Source organism: Neopsephotus bourkii, unplaced genomic scaffold (assembly GCF_033783945.1).
Source record: "Neopsephotus bourkii isolate Nb327-2 ecotype Australia unplaced genomic scaffold, CSIRO-AGI_Nbou_v1 NB_318, whole genome shotgun sequence".
NCBI lineage: Eukaryota > Metazoa > Chordata > Aves > Psittaciformes > Psittacidae > Neopsephotus > Neopsephotus bourkii.
The window spans coordinates 8,274,290-8,301,102 of NW_026900826.1; the positions used below are offsets into that span (position 1 = coordinate 8,274,290).

Sequence of the window (26,813 nt, forward strand, 5' to 3'; positions counted from 1 at the left end):
GTCATAGAATGCTATGCATGGGTGAGCTAATTAATACACTTGAGAGTTTTTTTTATCAGGGGGAGCAAGCAAAGATGTTAGATTATTTCTGTCAGTTTTGTAGATCACCCTGAGCAGTTGTAACATAGTGGACTTTGATACCCCTCTGGACTGGCGGGCAGGCAAGCTGGCGCTCATGCTGTGAATAACTGATATCTTTTGGTATGTCGAGCTTTGCTACATAGATGAGCAGCAGTGCTAAAGTGAATGGTAATGACGGCTGCTATGGTTTCAAGACCAACAAATGACTTCATTTCCTAATGGGCTTTTTTTTTTTTTTTTTTTTTTTTTGTGAAAAGCTAACCACTTGTAAAGTAATCCTTGGAACCTGAAACAGCATATTGTTGTGGAATGCTAATGACTGAGGCTGGGAGTAATGGAACCAGGCAGGAGTAAAAGGTACACTGTATCTGCATGCAGATATGTGGTTACATTGTATTTGCTTCACTGGATAATACCATAGAATCATAGAACAGTTAGGGTTGCAAAGGACCTTAAGATCATCCAGTTCCAACCCCCCTGCCATGGGCAGGGACACCTCACACTAAACCATGTCACCCAAGGCTTTGTCCAACCTGGCCTTGAACACCGCAAGGGATGGAGCATTCACAGCTTCCCTGGGCAACCCATTCCAGTGCCTCACCACCCCTTACAGTAGAGAACTTCTTCTTTATATCCAATCTAAGCTTCCCCTGTTTAAGTTTTAAGCCGTTACCCCTTGTCCTATCACTACAGTCCCTAATGGAGAGTCCCTCCCCAGCATCCCTATAACCCTCCTTCAGATACTGGAAGGCTGCTATGAGGTCTCCACGCAGCCTTCTGTTCTCCAGGCTGAACAGCCCCAACTTTCTCAGTTTATCCTCATACAGGAGGTGCTTCAGTCCCCTGATCATCCTCGTGGCCTCCTCTGGACTTGTTCCAACAGTTCCATCATCAGCTTCTAAGTTCTATTTAAACACTGTGAGTAATTATTAATAAACTTTGCAAGCATGTTGAAAGTTCCAAAGGCAAGTATTAAAATAAGAAAAGTTTTTTTGTTAGACCCATGTTATCTGAATTTGAGCTCTTTGAAAGGGAGATGAGGTCCAGGAAGAAGCACGTCAGTTGAAGACTTCATTTCTCCTCATATGTACACCTTAACACCAATGTTGTAACATTCATGTAGACTGAACAGTCTTTCTGTTGGTTGCTATATTTACTCCTTTACTGGCTCTAGGGTAACTTTATTGCTTAGCTTGTTGAGTGAGGTTTGCTCCCAAAGATGTTAATGGGTGAGTTACATGAGAATAAAATATTGAATTTTTAAAAGGTATGTAAAATATGGCCTTTATTAAAGATACTCTGTTACAAATTGGCCAAAATATTGTAGTTTTTGACAGCCTCAGAATGTGCCAATCAGATCATAAATGTCAATGAGGGCAAATGGCTTTGGCATTTAAAGAGAAACTTGATTCACAAACAGATTCTAGGTGCCTGGAGGGTCATTGATTTGCCATAGTATTTTACCACAGTTATCTTGAAAATAATGATAATTTATTACAAACAAGTATTGGGTGATAGAAACAGTGACACTGCAAATCTTAAAATTATCTATCGAGAGCTTCCTTTTTTTCTACATGTCTCCAATATTCTTGTTCTTGGAAGCATTGATCAAACACTGTAGCTTTGCCATAGCTCATGTTTGTTTGGATAGCAGTTGCTGCTGTTGGGTCACTCCAGGTAAATTTTGCAATATGAGCTGCTCTGGTTTGTTATTAACTTTCCTGTGAAGGACTGAAGTATGGGATACTTTGCTGCCATATTTGAAGTTGTTTTTTTTACCTTTCAGTAGTACTCTGCTGTGAGTTAATATCTAGGTTTTGCTTGCTGCTGGACTGTCCTATTGATCTCTTCCAGTATTCTAAGATAAATTGCAGGAAGAGATCAGTAAGTACAATGGTATGGAGGAATATTTTACTGTCATTTAAAGTTCTGCATACCTCAAAGATAGATAGTAATAGTGTGATGTTAGATGTGCTTTAAGAAGTCTTGCAAAGCAAATGGCTAGAGGCAGCATTTGTTTTATGTCACTTAGCCCTTAATGTTTAGTCCATGCAGCTGATAAATAGTTAAAGTCAAGGCACTGCTGTATTAAAACTGTATTTTACATCGGTATCCTTTAAAAAAAATACTGAATGTAAAAAAGAAAGGAAAAAATTCTGTTAGTAAAATGTATGTTTCTTCAATGGCTGTTGTTATTTTACAGTGTTACAATCTTAGGGAAAGTGTTTGAGTGCATAACCTATAAAACTATCAGTGTGAGGAGGCAGAATATTGGGAAGCATTCAAAATAACTTAATGTGATAAGATTTAATTTGAAGTTTGCTACTAGGAACTTTTTACCTTTGACAAGACATCATGTAGTATATGTGGTGTTTAACCTTGTGTCAGTGTTCTTGGCATGTGAATTATTTGGATAAGTTATTAGTATACCGGAACACGATAAATGCTTAGGAAGATTTGCATTGTAGTTTATTTTGTTGCGGTTGCTTAGTTTGGAAACAAGTAAGCAGCATTCTTTCTAAATGCCAAGGGAGTGCCCCATCAGACGAAGTATTTCTGCTGAGATGCCTAGGCTGGCTTCAGGAACTGAAGCACTGTATCTGTAGCAGCTGACTTGGTTTCCTTGCTGATCTCGTGCTTACCAAGTTCTGTGGTCTTTGTTCTTCTCTGGTACCTCTCCTCGCCACTTTTGGAGAGGAAGGTGTAACAGGCATGCTAAAAGACCTTTCCAGTTTAGGCATATACTAAGTGTGTCATCTCCAATGTCCATTTTCTTCAATTAACAGTTGAAGGTAATGTGCCATGCCTCTAGTTTCAGACAACTGAGGTTGGGTCCCTAAGAAGAGCGGCTTCTGGGGATGATTTGGGTGCCTTTGCTGCTTGATGTTGTTTAGTTTTTGTGAAGTAATGGATAAGATTAGCAGTATCACATTTGGACAAATACTCTGGAAGAAATAGTATTATATTTAAAGGAATGGAAAAAGAAGACAATGGTTGCTGAAATAAATTTTCTAGTGAAAACAGTGGAAAAAAGAAAGAAGTGTTTGTCCTCAGCAGTTCATCAGGTGCTGCTCACTGGGATGTCATACTAAATACTACATGGTATGTCAAACATCTGTCATCCTGCAGTTATTGGTTCTAGAGGAATATCTGAACAGGCAAAACTGGTTTTGTTGCAACAGTTTCATACTTAAATAACAGTTTCATACTTTAAAGTGTCACACACATAAAGTGTGACACTTTAAAAAATGGGAAATGCTAGAATCTTTTTTTTTTTTTATCATCAACTCAACTTCCTATGACTGCAGGCAGAAACTTACAAACACTTCAGTCAAAATGTGGTTCAGATGGCATGACTGGTGTGGTTCAAATGTGACTGGAAACTGCACTTTGAGAGACTCTATTGATGTATTCATCAGTTACCCTGCTCTGAAAATGGAATGGGATTTCTTCATCATGTGATAAGCATTTTGACTTTTTTCTCTCTTTTTCCTTTTTTTCCCCTCTTTCCTTTTAAATGAGGAGTGTAAGGGTAACTTAGCTTTCACAGTCATTTGTTTGAGGCTATTTTCAGGCACAAGTGTTCACTTATTTCTCTCACTGACATTTCTGTCTCCATTAACATGGCTTTCTTGTGTCAGTATAGTTGATTTACAGTATCAGTTATATTTAATTGCTTGAATACTAACTTGAGTTTGATACTGACTTGATTTTGAAGTACAAACACTCAGACCTGCCTGGAATTTTCACACCCCCCCGCCAAAAACATCATTTCAGCTGCTTACTGCCCTGCTGATACTCACCCCTGATGTTCCGGGCTGTTAATCTGTACACATTAATGATGACAGCTATTGCAAGGAAGGTTTGGTTCTTCTGTTCCAGAGATTGTAAGCACTTGTTTAAAAATCTTTCATGTTGGGTAGCAAGACTGTTAAATAGTGACTTTTGACTGTGGATCCTCCTTGCTCAAGAGCAAGATAGGTGCCATGTTATCCTTTTTTGATGAATGACCATATTCATGTGCATCTCTGAACTCAAAACTTGCCTTTTCATCCTACTGGGCTGTGCAGTCAAGAATGGTTTGTTTTGTTGAACAGCTCCACTGTTCAGTCTGCAGGTGGACACTAAATTATCTTCAGGTGTTGACATTCATTGTGCAAATAGGGTATAACTGGCAGTTTGAGCCTGAAATTAAATTGAAACCATGGGTTAAAACTCTTAAATTTTAAAGAGAAACATTGAAAATTTTCAGATTTGAAGACTGTGAAAACCCTGCAAAAGAATGAAAAAGATGTATTTTATTTGCTCTGTTTACTTTGCATCTCTCACTGTGTTCATTCATAGCTTTAGTCTTGCAAGACCCTAGTTGTAGTTTGCAAGACCCTAGTTGTAGTTTATTTAATAGCCTATAACAAATTATATGCTAACTTCCTGTTGTGTTGTGGTGTGGGTTTTTTGGGGGAAAATGAAACTGTTTTTAGGAAGGAGGAAAGAGTTTATAAAATGGCCTCTGCTGCAGAAGAGGGAATGTTCAGCCTGACATACCCAATGCTGGCCAACTTGCACCAGTCCAACAATACAGTTGCTGTTTGGGCAGAGCTTCCCAAGTTACTTGGCTTTTTGCCTTGTAAAGGGTGATCATTAGCAAACTTAAATTGCAACTGAAAATTCTTTGTTATAGGTAGAGCTTGTGCTGTATCACTGATCTCACTGTGGTGTTGAAGTGTCTTTGACTTCTGTTCAGATTCAGTTCCAGGAAGTTTGCCAATATTTTGTCATTCAACTTATTAAAAAACTTCCTACAGCCTCAGGTTTTGGATTTGTATACCACTGACAAGCATAGTTTGGTGCAAGTACAGTTGGCTGGATGTTATGACTACAAAATGTGCAGCTTTGGGTTTAATGTTTTGTATGAAGTATCCTAACAAAGTGTGGTAAGAGGAGATCTATAGGTCAAAGATGAAAATTTGTGAAAACTGCTCAGTGTTGTTGTAATAAATTGCACTCTGAGAAGCAGAGCCAGTTTATAAAGCATAATGAAGAGAACTTCAATAGTATGACTGTGTTCTAGAAAGTCATGTTAATTCATATTTGAGGGAATATAACAAGTGGTGCAGACTGTTAGAAAGATGAATCGGCGTTCTCCCTTTTCTGGAAGAAGGGAAAAACCCCCTTGGACTAGGCCTGGAAATGTTTGTCCTGGAGTTAAAGCTAAGACATTGTTCTTCCTTAAAAATAAAATAAAGTCCCAGTGAAATCAGGTATTAACTGGTATGCATTGTAACTAAACCATGTGCACACTAATTCACATTCTGTGAACCTTAGTTCTTTGTATACTTTCAAGCAGGAAGGCCTGACACTTCTTTCGCATCTGTCCACTTTTAACTGAGTTCTTTTTCCTGTTGTTCTGTTATTTCAGAGTTGTCTACCTCTCTGCTTCTCTCCCCTCCTTACATTTCTCTGTGCAGTCTTCTCAAAGGAAAACAATCTGTGCATATGGCTTTGAAATTGATCTTGGACTTTTGTGAGACTTGGCAGTCTGAGCATCTGGCTTTTCAGTCATCTTCATTATTATGGCAGTATTCTGATGTTTTCTTAGTTCTGTTAGGTATTTTCACCTGCTTTATCTTTTATTTTGTTTTAATTTCACTTTCTGCTTTTGTCTTGACACATGCTGTCTTACTGAGTTTTGTACATACGTGTCATGTGTATTAGCTGAAATGATTTCAAGCTTCATACTCATGCTCTGTGGACCTTCAGCTTATGTGAAGCAATTCCAAAGTCTTTTGTTGGAGGACTGGTAGGAACTGAAGGTGTCATGCATGTGGTTTTGGTCAGTTTTTCTGTTGGGAGCTAAAACATAGCTAGGATTTGCTTAATACTAATGTTCTTACAGCTACGAGTGAGTGGCTGTGTTTGTTCCCATTGCATCAAAATGAAGTTGGTTCAACTCAGAATCTGAGCTTTCTCAGTAAATTGGTGACTTCTGTAGTGTTAAAGAACTGAACTGGACCCCTGGTGATAATTCAGCAAAAGCTGTAGCTCTGTGGCGGATTGACTTGTATACGACAGTTGCTTGGACAGCCATAAATTGTGGTTTGCTAGGTATTCAGCCTCCTTTGGTGGAGCTATGGTTCTCAAGCTGCTTATCACCAAATGTGGGTGCCACAGACAGTCTTTTCAAAAGCACTATATGGAAGGAGGAATTGCTGCCAAACTTCTTCCTATGTCATTCCCCTTCAGCCTGCTGTTTTCTACCCTTCAGCCTTCAGGTTACATGTTCATTACTGGTCTTTTTTAAAGGCTGCATGGTCGTGTGCCTCTCCTTATCCAGAGAACAGAAGCAGCTGAATCAGTCTTGAACTGTTGAACAGCTGTGTTGCTCTTTGAAAGATTTCTTAGTTTGGGCGCACAAAAGGAGTACTCAGTTCTGTTCCTCTTCCTTCTGTGGCTTGTGTGGACTGTTGCCCTTTGAAAGCTACAGGGCTTGCAAAGCATAGGGCTAAGCTGGGGTCTGGGAGTTGCTGAGCGTATGGTGTCCCTATTTCTATCTCAGTCTGGCTTGGAAAGGCTGTTCTCAGCTAACAGGGATAGGCACTTAATCTCTTCCCATCTCAGAAGAATTATTACAGGCACCTTTGAGAGCTAAGAAGTGTGACATAGGAGATGTCTAAGTTCTCTGATGTAATTTCTAAATTTTATATTTCTATATGGCTTAACCTAGTTCACACAAACTTCCTATTAGGACTTGCATGTTTACTCTTAACAGTTTTCATGAACACATGCATTGCTTTTTAGACTTAAATAGTAGTGTAATCTGAGATGAGAGCTGTAGTGCAGCAGCTAAATATACCCTTACAGCATAGCCCAGGAGTTCAGCATTCAGAAATTAGTTTTTGCAGTGAACGAGGACTTGGATATTTTTATAGCTGCACCAAGTAAACAGAGTTTTCATGTGATACTGTAATTGAAGTTTAATTTATTTGTATGCTCTCCTGAGATATTCTTAGGTGCGTAGGTGCTGGTATAATAAAGTTAATGTGAAGCAAATCAGTTTAAGCTAAATGGTAATGTTTAGTTTGCAGGGGTTACACAAATACTTAAGTAACAAGGTGTCAGAGTTGAAGTACTTGTAGGTGGCTGGTGTATTTGCTGTGTAATGCTACTGGATATAGAAGATTAACAGAAATCTATTCCATTTGTTGGCAGAAATGGTTGAAATTGTGTTGAAGCTTCCATAGTGGAATGTGCTAATGGGATGTTAATAGCAAGATGCATGGTCAGTGTGGATTTCTATGTAGCTATTGCATGAAATGTTGCATGCTAACTTTAAACTGTTCACTTCTATCTAGCAAAAAAAAAAAAAAAAAAAAAAAGTGGAATGGGAGAAAATGGTGTCTTAAGAAAGCCTAAGTAGTTGCAGTTGAATTTCATGCATTTTGTAATACATACATGCTAAAATGAAAGAAACATTGGTGTTGGCCTCTGCTCTTTGTTGACATTTTAACTATTACCTTTCTACATTGGAACTGGTGCTGTATTCTAGATGTAATAAAATAAGGTGGCTTAGCTTCATTGTGCTTGGATTTTAAGCCATACCTATTTTTATGTAGGATTCTCCTGACTGAACATGTTACGCATTGCACTGAGGAGAGATACACTGCCAGAAAGCAGGAGGCATTTTGCAAACTGTATTTTGCAGATAAGGCCCATAAGAGCACGTTACTTCCATCAATGACTTTAGATGGTTGGACAGCAAATTTCACATTTAATTCAGTTTTTCTTTATTGCAGATGGACTTCTATATGTCACTTGCAAACTAACATCCTCAAAATGGGTATGGATGTCAAGCCTTTTTCTGGACAGTTCTAGCAAAGTTGTGTTTATAAGAAATAGTGGGCTGATGTGAGAAATTATGTAATCGCATTGAGGCAGCAAATAGGAAGGGACTAGGATGTCACTTTCCTCTAAGGACATGTGTAAGTTTGGTTTTCCACCAAATAAAGAAATAATTTGGAATAAAGCTGTTTGCAGTCAACCTTATTTACCAGGTAGTCTCAAAGCGATGCAGATAAACAGTTACATGTTGCTAAGACTATTCTGAAAACTGGATTTCACTGACTGAGGACACCTAGAAATAGTGAACAGATGTCAAATTTGGTAATTCCACCATATGGAGAACATGATATAAAGCCATATTGGTTTAGTCTGTTGCTTGTTGTTTTTTTATGGGGTTTGAAAGTAATTGTCTTTCCTCTTTGAAAATGCTGGGGAAGAATTGGTGAGTTTTGATTTGTTGGCTGTTAAGTCTTCTATTTTCCAAGAGTTTATGTCTTTCCAGAAAGCCTGTGCATGTATGGCAGTATTTTGTGCTCTGTGTTTTAGGATTTGTCTGCCTTTTCATCACAGTAACAGCTGTGTCAGTGCTGTCCTGGTTTTGGTTATGTTCTACCTTTCCTTCCATTTGGCGATAAGAACATATGCCCCAAAGGTGGTCTTTTGGATAATAGTGCTAAAAATGTAGATGTTCACACAAGCAACTCAGAAATGTTTCAGAAGAATTTGATACCCTGGAAGTGATTATTTTCCATTGATAAAACTTTGGTTTTCTGCCTGTTGTGTGTATTTCAATAAGCTATGCTAAGGTTATACTGCAATTAGTCTTTTGTTTAATCCTAGAGCGGTACTTTCAAGTATGACTCGATCTGACATCTTCCATGCCCTCGAGCTGATGAGTCCCCTATTGCTTTTCCTCCAAGAAAAAAGTTTCTTCTCCTAAAGGCTTGCCAGTTGTAAGTTCAGGCCACGTGCCAAGAGGTAAATATGTCAACCAGAAGTGTGTTTCTTCCCACATGCTGCTCCCCATGCCAGTGCAGAAAGAGGGTTTGGCTTGGATGTTCTTGGCTAGAATTGCTTCCAAAAACTTGTTGTACATCTGTTTGTACAGCGAAGTGCTGTCCAAGGAGCCAATAGCACATAGTTGTAGGAGTCTTGAGTGTTAATCATTCATGAGAGCAGCTGGAGTGAACTTAAATCCAGCAAACAGTTCTGATTTATCTCAAACTAAAATTTGATGTTCAAGGATATTTTGCAGTTGCTTTCCTCTTGGACTGAATTGATAAAAGGTGATTGATTTCTAGAAGCGCTTATGTCTCTTTGAAGTGCCTGCTTTCAAGGTAGTAGCTCTAAAAACTTGCATGCTCTTTAAATGTGGCCTTGTTAACTGTGGTTTACCTGGTAGATAATTAATACCTAATACAAGGCTCAGTAATAGCTCAGAATTGCTGCTAGCTTCTCAGGTTGTAAGCACTGTATCCCTGAGTTGGGCTGTTCTGAATTTTCACACAAGTAAGGAGCTTTGCTTCTGAATCTATGACATGAGAGGATTCTGTCACTTCAAAGCATTGTGAGGAGCACTTAAAATCTTTTAATAATAAAAATCCATGTAATAACTGAAACATAGATTTAGTAACAGAGCAATAAAGGTGGAAGCTGAATTCTGACAGTGTCACTTGGCCTATTGACCTGCTAAATGCTACCTACCAAATCCAGGTGCATTATATCACCAGTTTTCATGGACATGCTCACTTCCTCTGTTCACCCAAATGGGTTATGCATAGCTTTGTGATAATGATTTACCTAATGGTGGGTTTTACATTCCTGTGGTTTATGCCCAAAATTAATGTTCTTAAGCAGATATTTTAGTTACTGCATTCAACAGTCAGTTGTACTCTTAGTAGACTCTTGTATTTTAATTTTAAGGTCTGCAACTTCTGAGAGCAAAAACTGGGCAAAAGTTTCAGGCTTTTTGCACATGTCATCAGTGTCTGTTCTCTTATCACTAGGGTTAAGCTGGTAGCTGGGCTGTTATAGACCTTCAGCTCTGACTGTTACACATCAGCTTCATTTATCATTAGCATTAGTATTCCTGTGTTAGCTTCTGCTTATGTTATACGACATAATTCCTGTACCTGGGACAGTGAGGTCAGTTATCGTGTATGTGCTAGCTTCATCCATTTAAACCACAAAGTGCAGAATTGGTCGTGATTTTCAAATTTTGGTTTTAGTACAAATTCTGAGTGTGGGGCTTCAGATTTTTGGCAGAGAATGGCAAAAAGATTAGTATTATATGCAGTAACCCAGGTTCCCAAATACTTTGTGTGTGTTTCGGTAGTCTGCAATATAAGTTTTGGGTTCTGTTCATCTTTGTTAAAGCTATTGTTCTGTCTAAAACTTGAATATGAGCTTTGAATACTGGAGAATTAATAAGCTAGAAATGTGTTATTTCTGAAGTGAGATTCTGGGTTGAAAACCTGAGATGCTTTAGCAGAGCTGTTAAGGCAACTCAGCTGAGATGTAACAGTAATTTCTGCTTTCAAAATCTGGAAGCAATAAACAGTAAACATGTGCTTTTTGAATGGAGTGGAATCAGTCCCTTGGCAGACAGCATATAAAAAACTCCCCTTGGAATTAACTTTGGATCTCAACTCTATGATATTCTGAAAATACTGAAATGCTATGTGCATACTGGAGCTAAGAAAGCCATGTTTTAACTCCTCCTTTCTAAAGCCTTAGTTCTATGCAGATTGGTGTCACAGTGACCTGTTTCAAAAAGAGCAGATAGAAACACTCCCTTATTTACTTGGGTATGTTGGCTTTAACTCCAGGACAACAAATGGAACATCAGTCAGAATATATCTTTCTGGAGTGTCTGTTGTTTAAGGTGTTAGGAATCAGTCTGCTCTTCCATACAAACAGCTTGGTTTGTTGCTGAAATGTGGGATTTTGTTTCTTGTGTGGTTTATGTTTTGTGGGGGTGGTTTGGTGGTGGGTTTTTTTTTTTTTTTTTGGTTGGTTAGTTTGGGGTTTTTTGGTGTTTTTTTTTCTTTGTTTTTCTTTTTCCTTCCTTATCTTTGAAGCCATGCAACCCTGCAGCTGTATAGTGGCAACCATGCTAACTGTGCTTCAGAGTGACAGGTAAAGGGCATTGTATCTGCAGCATTGTCTACATGTTAGACAACTGAAACCATCTCTGAGTGACTAAGATTGAGTACTTCAAGGTTTTGCAGCATTGAGATAGTTTATTTGAGAGCAAAGATAAACAGTGCTTTCTCTCCAGCAAAATGCCTTAGGATGATCTGATTTAATTTTCTTGATACATAAATTATAGAAGTCTGGGTTGGTATATGGGGGTTATGTGACCTAACTTCAAAGGTGAACCACAGTGCGGTAGGGAGATTGGAAGTTGAAGCAGCTCCAGTATGGGGAGTTAGTGAAAAGGATAGTATTAGACAACCCATGCACACAGTTGGATGCTGTTTTGGTTCAAGCCATTTCAGTGCAGAAGTGTGATAGAACATTACTTGCCTTATTGAACAAATATAAATTATTTATATTTAAAAAAACCCCAAACCAACCTTGATCTGAGACCATGTAGCTACAAGTAGTGAAAGCATCTTGGAAAGGGTTACGTTCTCCTACTGACTCTGCCTCTGTCCAGAAACATGTGCTTGGAAAGCTTAGTCCTGTCAAGGGAAGACATTTCCTTTTTCTGGGAGGGGGGAGTGAGAAGGAAATTGAGCTTCTCGTATGTTTGGTGTCAACGAAGAGTACGAACAGTGTGTATTTCTTATGTACGTGTTTTTCAGCATTGTCTCTCCTTCTTCCCCTGTTTGAATGGCCATTCCAGACATTGTTCTCCCTTAGGACACAGTGCTGTTCAACCTATCTGTGAACACTGCGAAGCATCAGTTTTGTTCTTTTGGTGACTTGAAGCAATTAAAATGTCAGGAAGTGCTTGGGACTGCAAGACCTATATCTGTGAAAAGTCCTTATGAAATTCAAAACATATTTTAATTAGAAAGAAATTATTTGGCAGCTGCATTGTTTAAAGACGTGCTGGTTTTGTTGTGTGTTTTTTTTTCTTCTGAAACATTAACTTAATGTCCTCTAAGACAAAACAGGCTGAAAGAGAAATGCTTTATGCATGTCTGGTACAGTGTACAGCTATGTGTGCACACTGCAGAATGACTAAATTCTAAATCACCGAGGAACTCTGGTGATTAAACCTGCCTTTTAAATTCACATCCCTTCTTCCCCCCCCCTTCCCCAACCACACTACACCTCTCACAAGAAAACAGTTCCTTCCTGTAAGAGGTAGTTGCTCCTCTGCTTAATCTGTTTGATGCAGCTTCACTAACTTGTATTTGTTATTTGGAGAGGAAAGTGCATTGAAAGTAATCTAAAAATCCTAAATTGCCACCGTTGAAATACTGTGTAGGAAGATTGCTACCAAGTCATTGTGCTGGGAAGATGAGCTTTAAGCATATAAGAGGCTCAAGCTGAAAAAGTACTGTCTTAGGAATTCTTACAAAACTTTATTAATGGTAATCTGTTCTGAGGAGTTTGTTTCTTCCTCTGGAGAGATCTAGAACAGTTGCTGGGTCTAGGCAACCACATCCACTCTGAGTAATTTTTGGTTCTAGCTGGTTTTGATCTTAAGTTCTACAATCTCAAGGGATTGACCAGAGAGACACTGATGGAAGATGTCCATGGGCCACAGCTGCTCATTAGCACCATTTGGAGTCTTTAGCAGATATTTAAAGCATGCACACTGGTTGAATTAGCACTTCCTGTTTCCAAAAAGCAGGCTTGGGTTTCCTTTTTTTTTCATTACTGAGGTAGTAACAGAATAAAACAAGTTTATTCTAGTGAGATGAATAAACATTATGTACTTGAAAAATTAATGTAAGGAAATTATTTCCTGTGAATGAAAATTTGAGCTTTGTTTCTATATGTGATTAGACAAATGTAGAGGGAAAAGACATATAATACTGAGATAGGGAACACCCATATAGTTTGTGTAGCAGAAAAATGTGTGGGGACTTACTGAGATATTAGCTTTACCAACTCTGAAGTGATGTGAAACTTGGACAGTAAATGATATCATAGTGTGCCCCCTAATTATTTGGGGTAGCTTGATGTCCGAAAGTAGATAATGTTGCTTCCAAAGGCTGTTTTTGTAAGGAGAAATAGCAAGACAACTGTATTTACCACTGAATTTTGAAAATCAAACTCTTTTAATGAGGGAAATAATTTCAATTCCGAGACTTTTAGGTAGTTACAACAATTATGAAATTTTTATAAAAATATAAAGTATTTAACACCAAACAATTGGTGTTAAAATGTTGTACTCTAAGTCATAGAGCTCTGATGGTAAACATACTGAGAAACTTGTAACTTGGTTCCAGAACTGCATTTTGACACCTGATTGGCCTGGACAGCCCTCTGCTTGTGTGGTCTGTCAGAAGACCCTTTTAATTTCTGTAGTTTGAAAGCAAATGTTGAGAATAATTTCAAAATATTTTTATACATTAATGACCTTTCACTGGGATAAATATAGAACCATAAAATAGTTAGGGTTGCAAAGGACCTTAAGATCATTCAGTTTCAACCCCCCTGCCATGGGCAGGGACACTCCACACTAAACCATGTCACCCAAGGCTTTGTCCAACCTGGCCTTGAACACTGCCAGGGATGGAGCATTCACAGCTTCCCTGGGCAACCCATTCCAGTGCCTCACCACCCTTACAGGAAAGAATTTTCTCCTTATATCCAATCAAACTTCCCCTGTTCAAGTTTTAACCCGTTACCCCTTGTCCTATCACTACAATCCCTAATGAAGGGTCCCTCCCTAGCATCCCTGTAGCCCCCCTTCAGATACTGGAAGGCTGCTATGAGGTCTTCACGCAGCCTTCTCTTTTCCAGGCTGAGCAGCCCCACCTTTCTCTGCCTATCCTCATATGGGAGGTGCTTCAGTCCCCTGATCATCCTCGTGGCCTCTTCTGGACTTGTTCCAACAGTTCCATGTCCTTTTTATGTTGAGGACACCAGAACTGCACACAGTACTCCAAGTGAGGTGTCACGAGAGCAGGGTAGAGGGGCAGGATCACCTCCTTCGACCTGCTGGTCACACTCCTTTTGATGGAGCCCAGGATACCTATTTTTTGGGGGAGGAAAATTGTATCTCAAGCTGTCTGAAGTCTGAAGATCTTGTATGCTGTGTCAGGTTTTATTTTCTATGAAGGAATTGAGATTTTAAGAATAGCTTTATGGAGTGCAAGAATGGAATAGAGAAATTAAAATGAACCAATTTTGGAGTCATGACTTGAATTGGAGCATGTCTGTGGATTTTGTTAGCAGCTTGGTATATCTTGCTATATTTTTTGCAGTACTGCAGAATGAAGCACTGTGTTTGACTCCATGTTCTTCCCTCCTTCAGCTCTCTCAGTCTGGCAGCATAGGTCTGCGTACTACTGGCTCTTCAGAAATACATGCCACTTAACAGCTGAGTGATAGCTAAAATGATGTCTGTGGAATTTTAACCGTGAAATTTCTTAAGCACAACATATTTACATGAACACATTATTCTAGTAAGAAGGAATCAAAGTTGTGTCTGACTTTTTTTCTGGAAATATCTGTCTTGTGAATAGAGATTGGAGTATTCTTGCAAAATACATTATGATGCAAAATACAGTCTGACTTTTTTTGTTTTATAATATGAGCTTTCAAAGTAAGAAGTTACAATCATTGGCAAAACCAACTTGAAACTTTTGTTTTGAAATAGGAGAAACAGTAGCTACAGTTTCTGGTGACTACTTTAAAGACTTGCCTACCCCAGGAATGTTTATCTGGATGTTCTCCACGTTCTCTGTGGGACTTAAGCAAGGTGTTCTAGATTTGTGTGTTTTCCTAACTGCTGGCTGAGTTTTTCAGGCTGGGGTTTGCCTCAGGTGCAGTAGACTTCCTGTTGTTGGAAACTTCTAGCCTTGACTGTATTGGAAATGCTAGGTGTGCTGAGCCTGTGTGGTGGGGTGTAGTGTGAAGACATAGCTAAAGTTGTTACAAGCTCTGTAAGAAGCTCTCTGTGTGCTTGCATATCAGAAGTAATATCATATATGCACATAGGGGGCGTATGTATGTAGTAGTGTCAGCCATGAATCATTTATCTTTGCATCTCAGTGCAGTTGCATTTTCTTTGATAACCAGCTTTCACTCTGAGAAGGTCTAGGATTTTCTGTAATGCGCACAGTCTGGACAAGATGGTACCTCTAAAGTTTGTTGGCATACTAATGAAAAGACACATTGGTTTTATTGAGTTTGCATCATTCTGGTTTGAGTTCAAAACAATTTCTCTTTCCAAACAGAATAAAAATGTATGCTAACATGAACCTCAGATATTCGGTATATTTGTGTTTTGGTATGTTTGTTACTGTCAGGTCTGAAGAGAAGGAAATTTTCTAAACCACTGCTCTTTAAAAGAACATTTCTTCAGTCTGGTAAAACAGTGGGGATGCAATAAAAATAAAAATCCAAGTTATACTTCTGTTGAAAGTGGATTTTTAACACTTTTTATCTGGAGTCTGTACCGTTACTATACTGACCCTTGGGTGCAAATATAGAGCAACCCAGCTTTCGAGGAATATATTTGGAAAGCTGGCACACTTCCTGTTAGTCATGCCACAGAATTAAATTGTCTACTTTGTCTACCACAGTGTAAATGGACCGTAGTTCTGCTGTGAACAGATTTAGCTGGCAAATTTTATGCTAAATATAGACAGCTTGAGAATTACACCATTAGAATGGCAGGTGTCCTGTCTTGGTAACATACTGTGAAGAAATTGTGCCAACAACAAAAATCTTGTGGTGTTTTTCTTGTGTTTTCTTCTCTTTTAACTGTCCATTGAAAAGTTACTTTTATTGATTATTCAGCTAATATACACACCCTGGACGTGGAATTGCAACCCCTAAAACTAGCACTGTCATTGCTAATGACTTTACTTGCAGATGTTTAGCCAAAATGCATATGAATTTCATGTCATCCTTCAAGATGGAAGTGTTCATATTAGAAAACCTCATAACTTGGTTATAACCTTGTAGTATCTTACAAAAATTACATTGAAATTAATGTTGGCAATGCAGTAATCTTTTGTTTCAGTTAGCTTAACTGTCAGTACTTGGAACCGGCCACCTTTGTTACCATTCTTGTGGGGATTTTAATGTAAGATCTGGATCTGGGGTTGAAGTCTACCAAGCACATAGGCAAGCTGGTTAGAATATTAATGTCTTTTCTTTACCTTTTTAAGAAGAAACAGAAATGGTAAGCATTGTGACGGGCAGTCATTTTAATTGCCAAAGACTTCAGATATCTTCTGAATTGCATTATGCTGTAAATTCTGGTTTGATCCAACTGCAAGCCCAGCCTTATTGTGGTGTTTTTTTGTTTTTTTTTCCCCTGGTGAAAATGAAGGTTAAATATGCTTGACTAGGGATTGGGAGCAGGGCAGTGTTCTATTGATACAGCTTTCTTGGATTAATAGCTTGAAAGAAAATGTGAACATGCAGTAAAAAAGAAGCCTATTTAGGAGAAGTGCTTGAGTCCTGAGTGATTCATGACTAAAAGTAAAAGTAGAAGTACCTTTTCTTTTTTCTGTTTTTAATTGTGTTTAGTAATGACAGCTGAATTCACACTTTTTCATAAAGATCATGCAAATACACTATCGTTTATGTTGCCATAGAACTTCTGAGGTTTAATAGCTTCCACTGAAACAGTGAATCTTTGCAATGGATTGCTGAATTATTGATGCTGTAATGTATGTCACATAAACAGATGAGAAATCAGATTAATTTTGACCTGAGTGCAAGTATGTATTTGGGTACTATGAGTGTATAGCATCACAGTAAGGGAAGAATATGGGCTTTATGCTGAGGAATTCTTTTGTGATACTATGGAGTTGTGTTCATTGCTCAGGTGTTATTACGCGGTGGAGAACTGCAACTGTTCTAAGACAGTTTCTGTTCCCATGAAGAATAGGCTTAATGTCTTGTTTACATTTGTTAAACTGTTTACAGACTGTCTGGTTGGAAATAAAGGATAATGCTAGTGTAGATTCCAAAATTGTAAATGGTCCAGAAATTACAGTTAGTGTGAATGGTACCCTGCTGAGGAAAGTGTCATGTACTCATTTTTGAATACCTGTTATTTCACATCATTACTTGTCATTTTCAATTACTATGTATTGTATCACATGATTGAAAATTATGTGTTTAGCTCTCTTTTAAAAGGACTATATTTCTCTGCTCAAATCTAGACCCAGAGATTTTATTACAAATGAAGAACCATGATGGCCGTACTTAACTCCTTGCAGACATTGCAAGTCTGGCATACTTAATAGTGGTTCATATTTGTCATTTTCTGGACGCTTCCTGTAGTAGTACTCAGGGGGTGATTGTCATTCACATCATCACAGAAGAGTAAGTGTATTTGACAGGTGGTACCTTTCTAGTACGTGGTTTCTTAGAGGGGCAGTAAAGCATAACGTCTTCGGCTTCAGATCCTTCCTGTGAATCAGTCAAACTTACTTTCTGTCATCAAAGGAAAGGCATTGTCATTTTATGCCAGGATTACATATTGTTCTGGGCAGACATGTTTCAAACAACTTACCAAGCATGACTGAATGTGGTATTTGCTGCAGCTATTTCTACACTAATAATAACAGTAATGAAAACTAAGAGAAGTTACCATTTAACTTTTAGCTAACTTTCTTTGCCTACCTTAAAAGGAATAGCAATCTACATGAAACAGGACTTTGTCTTTCTACTAGACAACAAAATTGAAACCTTTTTTTGTATTTTAAGAGAGGGAGCTCAAAATATTAAGTGATTAGCAGATTCATTTGGCAGGGGTGATACAATAATGTGATATTATAATATATAAGAATAGTTTAGAATAAAGTTTCAGTAATAACTCTCCATTACGAAAAACATTCTACTGCTCTTGAAGAGTCCTGGACAGGAGCAAAGTAGTATTTGCCTGACCAAAACTTCAAATTAATGAAAACACAGGCGTTAATAACAGTCAGAGAAAAAAATTAATGCCATGTTTTTCTCTTGTGTTGCAGAATTTACTTGTTGTGCCTTTTCAGGCCTCCTCAAAACTATCATCACATATGTGCAGGATGCTGTAAAGATTGGCAAAGAAAAGCTGCAAAACAGTTGTTAAGACCTAACAGAGTGAAGCAGTAGTCCTTAGAGGTTGAAAGCTGCGTTTTGGCAGACCGCTGTAGGGCTGAGCTGCTGCCATCTGTCAGGTACAGAGGAAAAAAGTCTAGCTTGAATGCTTAGGCTCACAATGAAGCACCATTTTCATACACTAGGAACTAAACATTATTCCTTTAAAGTTGTGAAGTTTAAGGGGAGAATTGTATTTGAGAGTATTGTTTCACCTGGGGGATAGTCAAATTTGCCTACAGACTGAATACCTTGTTCAGCAGGTGAATTCTGATCACTTATGAAGTATCAGACACAGCAGTAGATTATGTTGTGTATGTTGCTGGTTATTATCAGTAAAGAGCAGGTTTGATGGGTAATTTTGAACAGTTAATCTGGTTGAAGTCAAAGATATCAGGCAAAAAGACCCCGAAATGTTGGAAGGTTTGGAGGGGAGACAAGGTTAGTGGCCTCTAAGCTAGGGAGAGTGAGACAATCTGTATTAACATCTGATAGAAGAAGTTTCTCAAACTTAGAGTATTAATGATAGGTTTTATGTGTCTAGTGGGTTGGAAGGGCAAGAGATGATGGTGAGTATCGGTTCTGCTTTCTTAAGTGGAATTCTTGCTATCATGAATGTCTCCTGTAATACTTTGCTGGGTAAAAAAAAAAAATAAAAATCATTAAAATTGTTAAATTTGGTGTTTCAATTCATTCTGTGAAAAACTGATTTACCCGCAGTAGCCATTGTGGGGTAAAGGGTGCTTATTCGTCATTTTCCCCCCTTTGTTGCCTTTTTAATCCTTCAAAAATAGTAAGGATACTAATAAAGCATGCAGCTGTTTTGTATAGTTGAGCAAGTTAGATGTGATGGAACTAAATGCAGAATTTCTGGGTTTATAAGCAGTGTTCTTCTGTTGGCCTCCTGCAGCTAGAAAAGCTTACTGGTTTCCTGGTACTGCCATGCCTAAAACTGGAAAAATCAGTAGTTGCAACCTGGTTGCAGGAATAATGGTGGCTTTAGCCTCATAATTGAATAACTTTTCCCTTTTTTACAGCAATGCTTGGCTAGCAACAGTAAGGGGGGGGACACGACCCCCCAAAACATCACTAGCATTTGTACCAAAACCACTTGAGAGAAATATAGCTGCAGCTAAGAAAAAAAAGGTGGACACTTATGCTAAAATATACTCCAGATTTTCAGAAAGCCCTGTTGAATTTTGTGTAAACTTCCAGAATTAGGGGCTTTATGCACTCATTGTTCCCACTTTACAATAGGTTCAGGGTATTAGGAAGGAGGCTCACGCTGTAAACAAATCCAGGATTCAAGGCTCTGATTTGCTGACTGAGCTTTAGGGCAGTCGAGTTCTAGCTCTGACTGCATTCCAGGAAGTGAGGACAATAGAACAAACAAACAGTGATGAGCAGTTTTTAGGTTCCCTTTTAGCTCCAACTGGTAAGTAAAAAAATACATGGCTACTTCAGCAGTAACTAACCCACTTGCAAAAGGATTGTTCTTTCTGCAGTTATATTTGTTCAAGGTAGTCTTAAAACGTGACATAGTATAATAAGTTTCTGTTTTTCTCTGAATCCACAGGCTATGTTAATTTTTCCACTGTTAAATACTCATATAACTGAAAATCTACTGTTTTAAATGAAGTTTGAATTTTGCAACATGGTATTCTACTCATTGGGTTGCTCTGGTGGTGTACGCAAATGCATTGTTCTGTTGCATTCCTTGGTGTAAAATGTTAAGGGAGCTGTTCCCTCACCTGCTTCATTTCCAGTCACATTTCTGATCAGCATGAGTAGATAGACCCTCCTGATAAACTACAGAAAAACTAATTTATATTTCACCATATTTGGTTTACAGCTTGAAAACAAGCTGATTTTTATTTTTATTCTTTTTTTTTTTTTTTAAGCAACAGCTCTGTTACAGAACTGCATCAACAGCAGATTTCAGAGCAGTTTCCCACTCATTTAAATCACAGTGATAGTACATGAACAACATGTGTTGAATTGGAAAACTTATTTGGGGACCTTTGTCAGGTGTAACTAGAAGGAAACAGTACTGGGATGGTCACTTTGTTCTGTGCTACATTGGGTTTTTGTCCCCTAGAATGTGGTATGTTTTTCAGGCATTCACTTTTGGTACAAACCTGGTGTCAGCCTCAACTGATGAAAGCTCTGAGTAGAGGTGAAGATGCTTCCAGCTCCAGCAGTACTCGGTACTCTCAGAATCTGAGGATTCAAAAGGGTTTCTGGTGTGATTGTTAAAAAAGGACTGAAAAGGAGGAAAGATATCAGTGTTGCAAGTGAATACAACTAGAAATACTTCACAATTGCAAATTGTGAATACTTCACAATTGTATCAGTTCAAATTGAATTTGAGTTGTGAATTCAGGTACTTCACAATTGCATCTGAAACAAATATTAAAAAGTTAAAACGTGTGCAAGTATAAAGCAGTGAATAGTGGCTTCCAGAAAATAGGGTAGCTGATGAATTTATGGGCTGTACTGAACAGGATTTTGGCATGTTACTGTAATACAAATACTTGCATGATGGATAAATCCCTTACACACTGGTATGGCTGCCCAAGGGAATGCATTAGATATGCTGACGTTCTGTACACTGAATTTGCTTTTATCCTGACCTTACATTTTAGCAGAAAATCCACAAGGTGCAGGCTGGTGGCACGCCTTTTCATTAAGTTTAATTGTACATTCTTTATGCATTACTGGAGACTTGGAAGGTGTTAAAAAGTTTAATGACTGTTGATTAAGGTTCTAAATTTCAAAGTAACTACCTACTACAATGCTGATTTTAATGGAGGTGCAGATGATCCATTAGATGTTAAAATGATTGTCCTAATGCAAACTGCATTTACTCTAGGCTGCAGTAAATCTGTTATCTTGCAGTTAATAGTTGTGTTGGCAGAGAGCTGATGTTGGTTAGAAGCCCACTGAAAGGAAAAAATAATAGCTTTTCTGACCAACAAGAAATAACATCCTATGATGAAGTGATTCTATTGGAAATTGTTTTGCCAGCTTTGGTTGGTTAAAAAAGTGCAGGAATTCTGTTGTTGCTGTAGGCTTTTCTCCAAGAGGCATTCCCTGCTATGTAGCTTTGTACTTGTGTAACTTTAACTTCCTGGTCTCCTAGATTGTTACAAAAACTAGTTTCAAATTTGGATGGCTTTTGAGGATGAGAACTTGATCTGAATTTTATGATTGCAGTAAGAGAGTGCTCCAAGAGATCCAAAAGTGAGATAAAAGCCTTCCATAACTAGTCTGCACACACAGAACATACCCAGGCCTTAGCTAGCAGCAGGATCTTGGCCATCTTCTTTTTCTCCAAACATATTAATGTGCCAGAAAAAAAGTGATCAGTCTTGTAAACTTTGAAATACTTGACAAAAAGGTGGTGTTTATTTCACAGCACTGGGGGAGGAATTAAGAAATTGCAGTCTTTTCGGTGTTCAAACTGATTTTCTTATCCTCATGAGTTGAGTATTAAACCTGTATACTATACTAGCTTTTGTTTAAATTAAAACCTAAGAAATGGTCCTAAGAATCCTATGGAAAATAAGAAAACCAGATGTAAAATACAGAGCCTAAACCCACCCAGTGAACAAGTCCACCTCCTCAAAACAACCAAAACCTTGAAATAATGTTTCTGTCATCTTTTAAAAACAAACTGCTAATTCCATTTTTACTTTTCTGCAATCATACTCTCAGCAGGGGGTTCACTGTGAAGGGAAACTGCCTGGAGAGGCTTGTGCTGCACCATTTTCTACTAAGTTATTCCATGCAGACACTGTAACTGTAGAAAAGCACAGTTAATTTCAAAATAGAGACCTTTGAGAGGTCAATGTGATTGTTTAATTTATATTAATACCTGGATTTGTGCTGCAAGTGGTTTGTTCTTGACTAGACCTGTATAAAAGTCTAGTTCATTTATTATGAGCTTTTAACTGTGAGTAATTTGGAAGCCTGGATTGAATTTTTTCTCGAACTTAAACCTTTTCTTTCTTTGGCAATGGAAATGCTGACTCCCAAAGAGAAAATGGAACTTACCACTTTCTGAATTGCTTCCTTTCCAGTATGTTGATAGAAGGTACTTTAAAACTAGGAATTAATAGACTGTAAGAAAGTAACTTGTTTGTATCTTGCATTACAGACCTGGTTACTGGAAGTGTTCCACATGGTCAAACAGTACTTTCAGACAAGCTTAATTCCTATTAAATGAAGTTTAGTTTTGAGGTAAGGATTTGTTTGATTTTCTTTGTTACACATATAATGACACAAAACCTCCTACAGTAATTAAAAACTTCTGTCTGCTGCCTGCATAGATTAGTGTAATATTTTCTTTAGAGCATGCCTAAAATGTATACACTGGGGCTATGTGAGAGGAGAAATCAAGCTGAAAAATACATGTGATGCATGAATATTGAAGCTCCAAGTAAACACTGCAATTAACAGCCAGGAGATTAACCTGGCCATTACAGCTATTGACTAATTTTAAATGGTTTCCAGGGAGACTGGAGAATATGATCCCATAATAAATGAGTTCTCTAAGCCTCAGGAAAAAGCGCCATGCCTTTCATTGGTATGAGAACAAATAGCTGAGAAGATGACTTAACTTTTTTTCATCTTAATACATGTAGGAGAGATGGCAAAAAGAACAGTGAAAAATCATTACTGGAAAAAACTTCACAAATACATTACCATTTCTATACCATAGTGCTTTGAGAAGAGAATGCCTCAAAGTGGCAAGACTTTGGGCAAAATGGTGATAAATCTTGCTCCACATTCTTAATTTGTTGAAGTTATTTTGACCTTGTACACATTACTGTTCTAAATGTGTCTCTGGCTTTGACTGCTCATCTGGAAATGGTGCTTGTAATACTAAAAGGTCACTAATGGAATTTTGTCCTGCTATTCTCCGGGCTTGAAAAAATGTCTTTAGTGAAGTTTCAAAGTGTCTTATAATTAAAGCAGCATGTCAGTTTATATTAAATATGTCTAAGGACAAGGTTAAATGAAATAAAATCACTAAAAAGTAGTTATTTAGGATACACATTTCATAATAGGTGCAAATCTTGAGAAGGTTAGATGGTTAGCAACACTGTTTTGTTCTTGTTGTTATACAGTTAGACCTAAATATTTATAGAGCATTCTTATAATCAAGCCTCTCGGGAAGAACCTTGTAAGTATTGTGTTTTTAAGGCTTCACACTGCATTAAGTCCTCTTTTGCAATGTCTTTGTTTTCCTCATCTCACTGGTGCTGCTCTCAGATCACTGTTATCATTTGTGGTATCAAATAGCTTGGCTAAAGGTCTTCATTAGCTTTTGATTTTAGAGATTTTATAAAAAGTATCATCTCTTTGTGTAGTTAGACTGATTCGGTAGTATGGCTGTTCAACTGATTGAACTGGATTGATGACAACTACTAATCAAAGGAAACAGGTGCTTCTGGGGATATTCCTGGTTTCTTAACTGTCAAAGGATAATTTCCCCAGGAAACCTTTTGAATTCATTCAGGCTAGCCTGATGCAGGAATGAATCACAAAGTCCGCAACGATTTCTCTCCTTTCTGTCAGCAGCATGTTAGTGCTGCTAGCTGTTGTATAAGTAAGTGGATGGTTGGAGAATTAAACTTGTACTCAAGAAGAGGTCACTCCAGTGACCTCTTCATGTGGCATCCTGTTAACTGATGGAACAGTAGCTTGTAGTAGCAGAAAGTAACCATAGTCACTAGTGGAATCAGTGCCAGTGAAGAATATGAATAGTAAGGAATGCTTCAAGCCCTTTTCATGCATACACTGGAAGAAAAACAAAAGCTAGAATTTATGAAATTTTTTTCAGTTGGTTTTAAATGTTATGTGATTGTCTTTGCAGAGGTCCCACTCATTGGAAGACTTTGTGAGATTAATGGCATGTGTTTACTTGGAATTTACTATGACAGATTAGCCAAGGAAGCTGGCTTTTGCCTGGCTGTCATGGTTCGGTGTTTTTTCTGCATCAAATAGTTCAGATATTAAGACATGAGAAACTTCATGTTAAAGAAAACTTGCCCTTATACAGCTTTGATGGGGTGGCTCGCTTGTCAGCATAGAATGAATCTGAAAATCTATCTGGAATGTTATTCTGGAGTACATTGCTTAGCAGTTCTCTGAGAAGATCAGTGGTCTTTACAAGGAATAGGTGGGGAAGCAGAGTCTCTTGCGGGAAAGATGATCTAGGCAAATCAACAGCAGCATCCAAGTCTTCTTCCCTGCACGGTGTCCTAAACCTTAAACAGGGAGTTTCTTTCAGGTTTTGTTCAGTTTTACTTAAAGTTTGAAGTTGCACTTAAAGCAACTGTTTTAGTATCCTTTCCACAAGAAACAGCACTGCAGTGAATAGCTGGGACACAGCACATGATAAGCAAGTAGGAAACTGCAATAAGACTGAGATTCCTGCCAAAACTGGATAGATTCCTGGTTTTAATAGCTGTCTGCTTGGTGATTTTCCATATTCAATTTCATTACTTTGGTGCTTTCTTCACCCTCATTTTGAATGCAGTGTATGTTTTATACCGTGAAAAGGGGATGTAGATAGAACTTGGAACTGTGAAAAAATCTATTTGATGTTTTAATACTAACTATGGAGTGCATTGGGCAATAGTGGTGTGGGATCAGGTTGTAGTAGGCTGGAAAAGTGTTACACAAGCAAATACTTTACTCCTGTCTTGCCTAGTTGTTGCAGAAAGTACATGTAAGAGGGAAAAGATTTGAGTTGCACAAGCAAATAAAATAGATTAAAAGGACTCTTCACTATAAGGGAGCATTTCTGTAAGAGTGATGTGGAAGGTTGAAAAAGGAGGTCAGTTAAACTCATGTTTATGGATAAGAATTCTAGTGTAGGCTTAAATTGTGTAGCACTGGGTGAATGCTGTACATCATTCAGGTACATAATAAAATATTTAGCACAATGCTTAATTCTAAATATGTTTAGATAAATAACTAGTTAAAAGCAGTGATTCATGGTGTTTCTTCTGTTAACAGTGTGCAAGTCTCTCCCTGCCCCTCTGAAATAAAACAGTGGAATAGCGCCACTACTACCAGCTATTATACTGGAGTTCTATTTCAAACTTTTCCATTGAGTATTTTCTCTGTACCTTTCTGCTGCTAGTCCATGGATAGAATTACTTCAGATTTTTTATATATTGCATTATTAATCAGTCTGTAAATATATAATTCAGGATGAGCAACCGAGTGAGCATTCTGTTGTAACTGGAGTTGCTGAACAATGCTGAGGTTGCAGTAACTGTAAGGAGGATATAATTTTAAATGCTCCATGCATGTTGTTGAGATCTTAAATTTACAGCTAAAGCAGTCAGCCATTAAATCAGTGATAATAGTAGGGGGAGGAAGAGAAGGAGGAGGTCTTTGACCTTGAGTGTGCTCATTGCACTGGACAATGTATTGGGGAACTGTGAATTCCCTTCAGTCCCTTTTCAACTTTCTCAATGGTATGCAATGCTGGAAAGCCTTGATGATTTTTAGGGGTGTATGTGTGCACATGCTTGTGTCATACATACACACACAAATATGCTGTCTTTATGTAACATTAGTGCATTTGCATGCACAAACCTAAACACATAAATAGTATATCAAAGCCAAGTGGTACTTGAGACTTGGTATATTATTAAACATTAAATCAAGACTTGGTATATTATTAAACATGTTATTTACAGTGTCAGTCACTTTGGTACCTTTCTTCTAACATGTATTTTAAAAAATAAGTTGAGTTCTTCGATAGTTTGATTATGACTATGCTATGTGTTTCTACAATTGTGGTTTATTTGTTACCTTTCAGGTGGTAACAGGTACCAAAATAGTTTAAAGTTCTCTATTAAGTATTGGTATAATGTTTTCTTCATTTATATTGTCCTTTGTTGCTGATACAGAAATAGCATGCTTTGCGCTGTGTGCTGAAGAGGATAACCTTGATGAGATCAGATAAAGTTGGATATGCATTTCTATTTAGAAGTACACCTCTGCTTGTGTTTTTACTGTAGAAAGTTAGGGGGATGACATTATAACATATTCCAGTTTTAAATAAGGTTTATAAGTGTTGAATTTTCACAGGGTTAATAGCAGCTTAGATTTAGGGATTCTGTCGAGTTTATTGTTCCTTTATGCCAGGAATTGTTTTCAAAACTCATGTAAACACTTAAACAAAAATGAACAGAAAATTTAATGTATGACATCAGGACCTTTGTGAACAGTCTTCTATTTCTCAGAAGTGCTGGTTCTAGACAAGGCCTGTTTGCTAGGGGGCAAGTTGAGCCTACATCTCATGACAAACAGAATTCCATGATTCTATAGCTACTTCAAGCTGGAGAGAATTTTCACAGTGATGGACAGAATGAATGCTCCCTGTACAGCTGTCCCCTGTGTTGATATTTATCCAAGTCTTGTTTTATTTTCTGTCTTATCTTTCTTGTATTTGATTCCAGAAGTGCCTGAAACTCACTGTGGAAGTCGGCAGTAAAAATGGAAGTTTTGGCACAGGAGTGAGAGCTGGGAACACCCTAGCAAGTACATGAAAATAAATCTATTTGGCAGTGTGATTGTTGTCTGCAGAAATGAATGCTGAGCTCTCCTCTGAAGCCAGGAAATGAGAGACATGAGTT

The 26,813-nt window shown here is 37.9% G+C and overlaps 1 protein-coding gene across 1 annotated transcript in view; it reads left to right on the plus strand.

Moving 5' to 3' along the window:
• Positions 1–26,813, plus strand: part of TLN2 (talin 2) — a 150,452-nt gene that overhangs the window by 23,096 nt on the left and 100,543 nt on the right. The window contains exon 3 of the mRNA XM_061347597.1: positions 22,310–22,392. The gene's annotated coding sequence lies outside the window, so the exon portion shown is untranslated. The remainder of the gene's footprint in view (positions 1–22,309; positions 22,393–26,813) is intronic.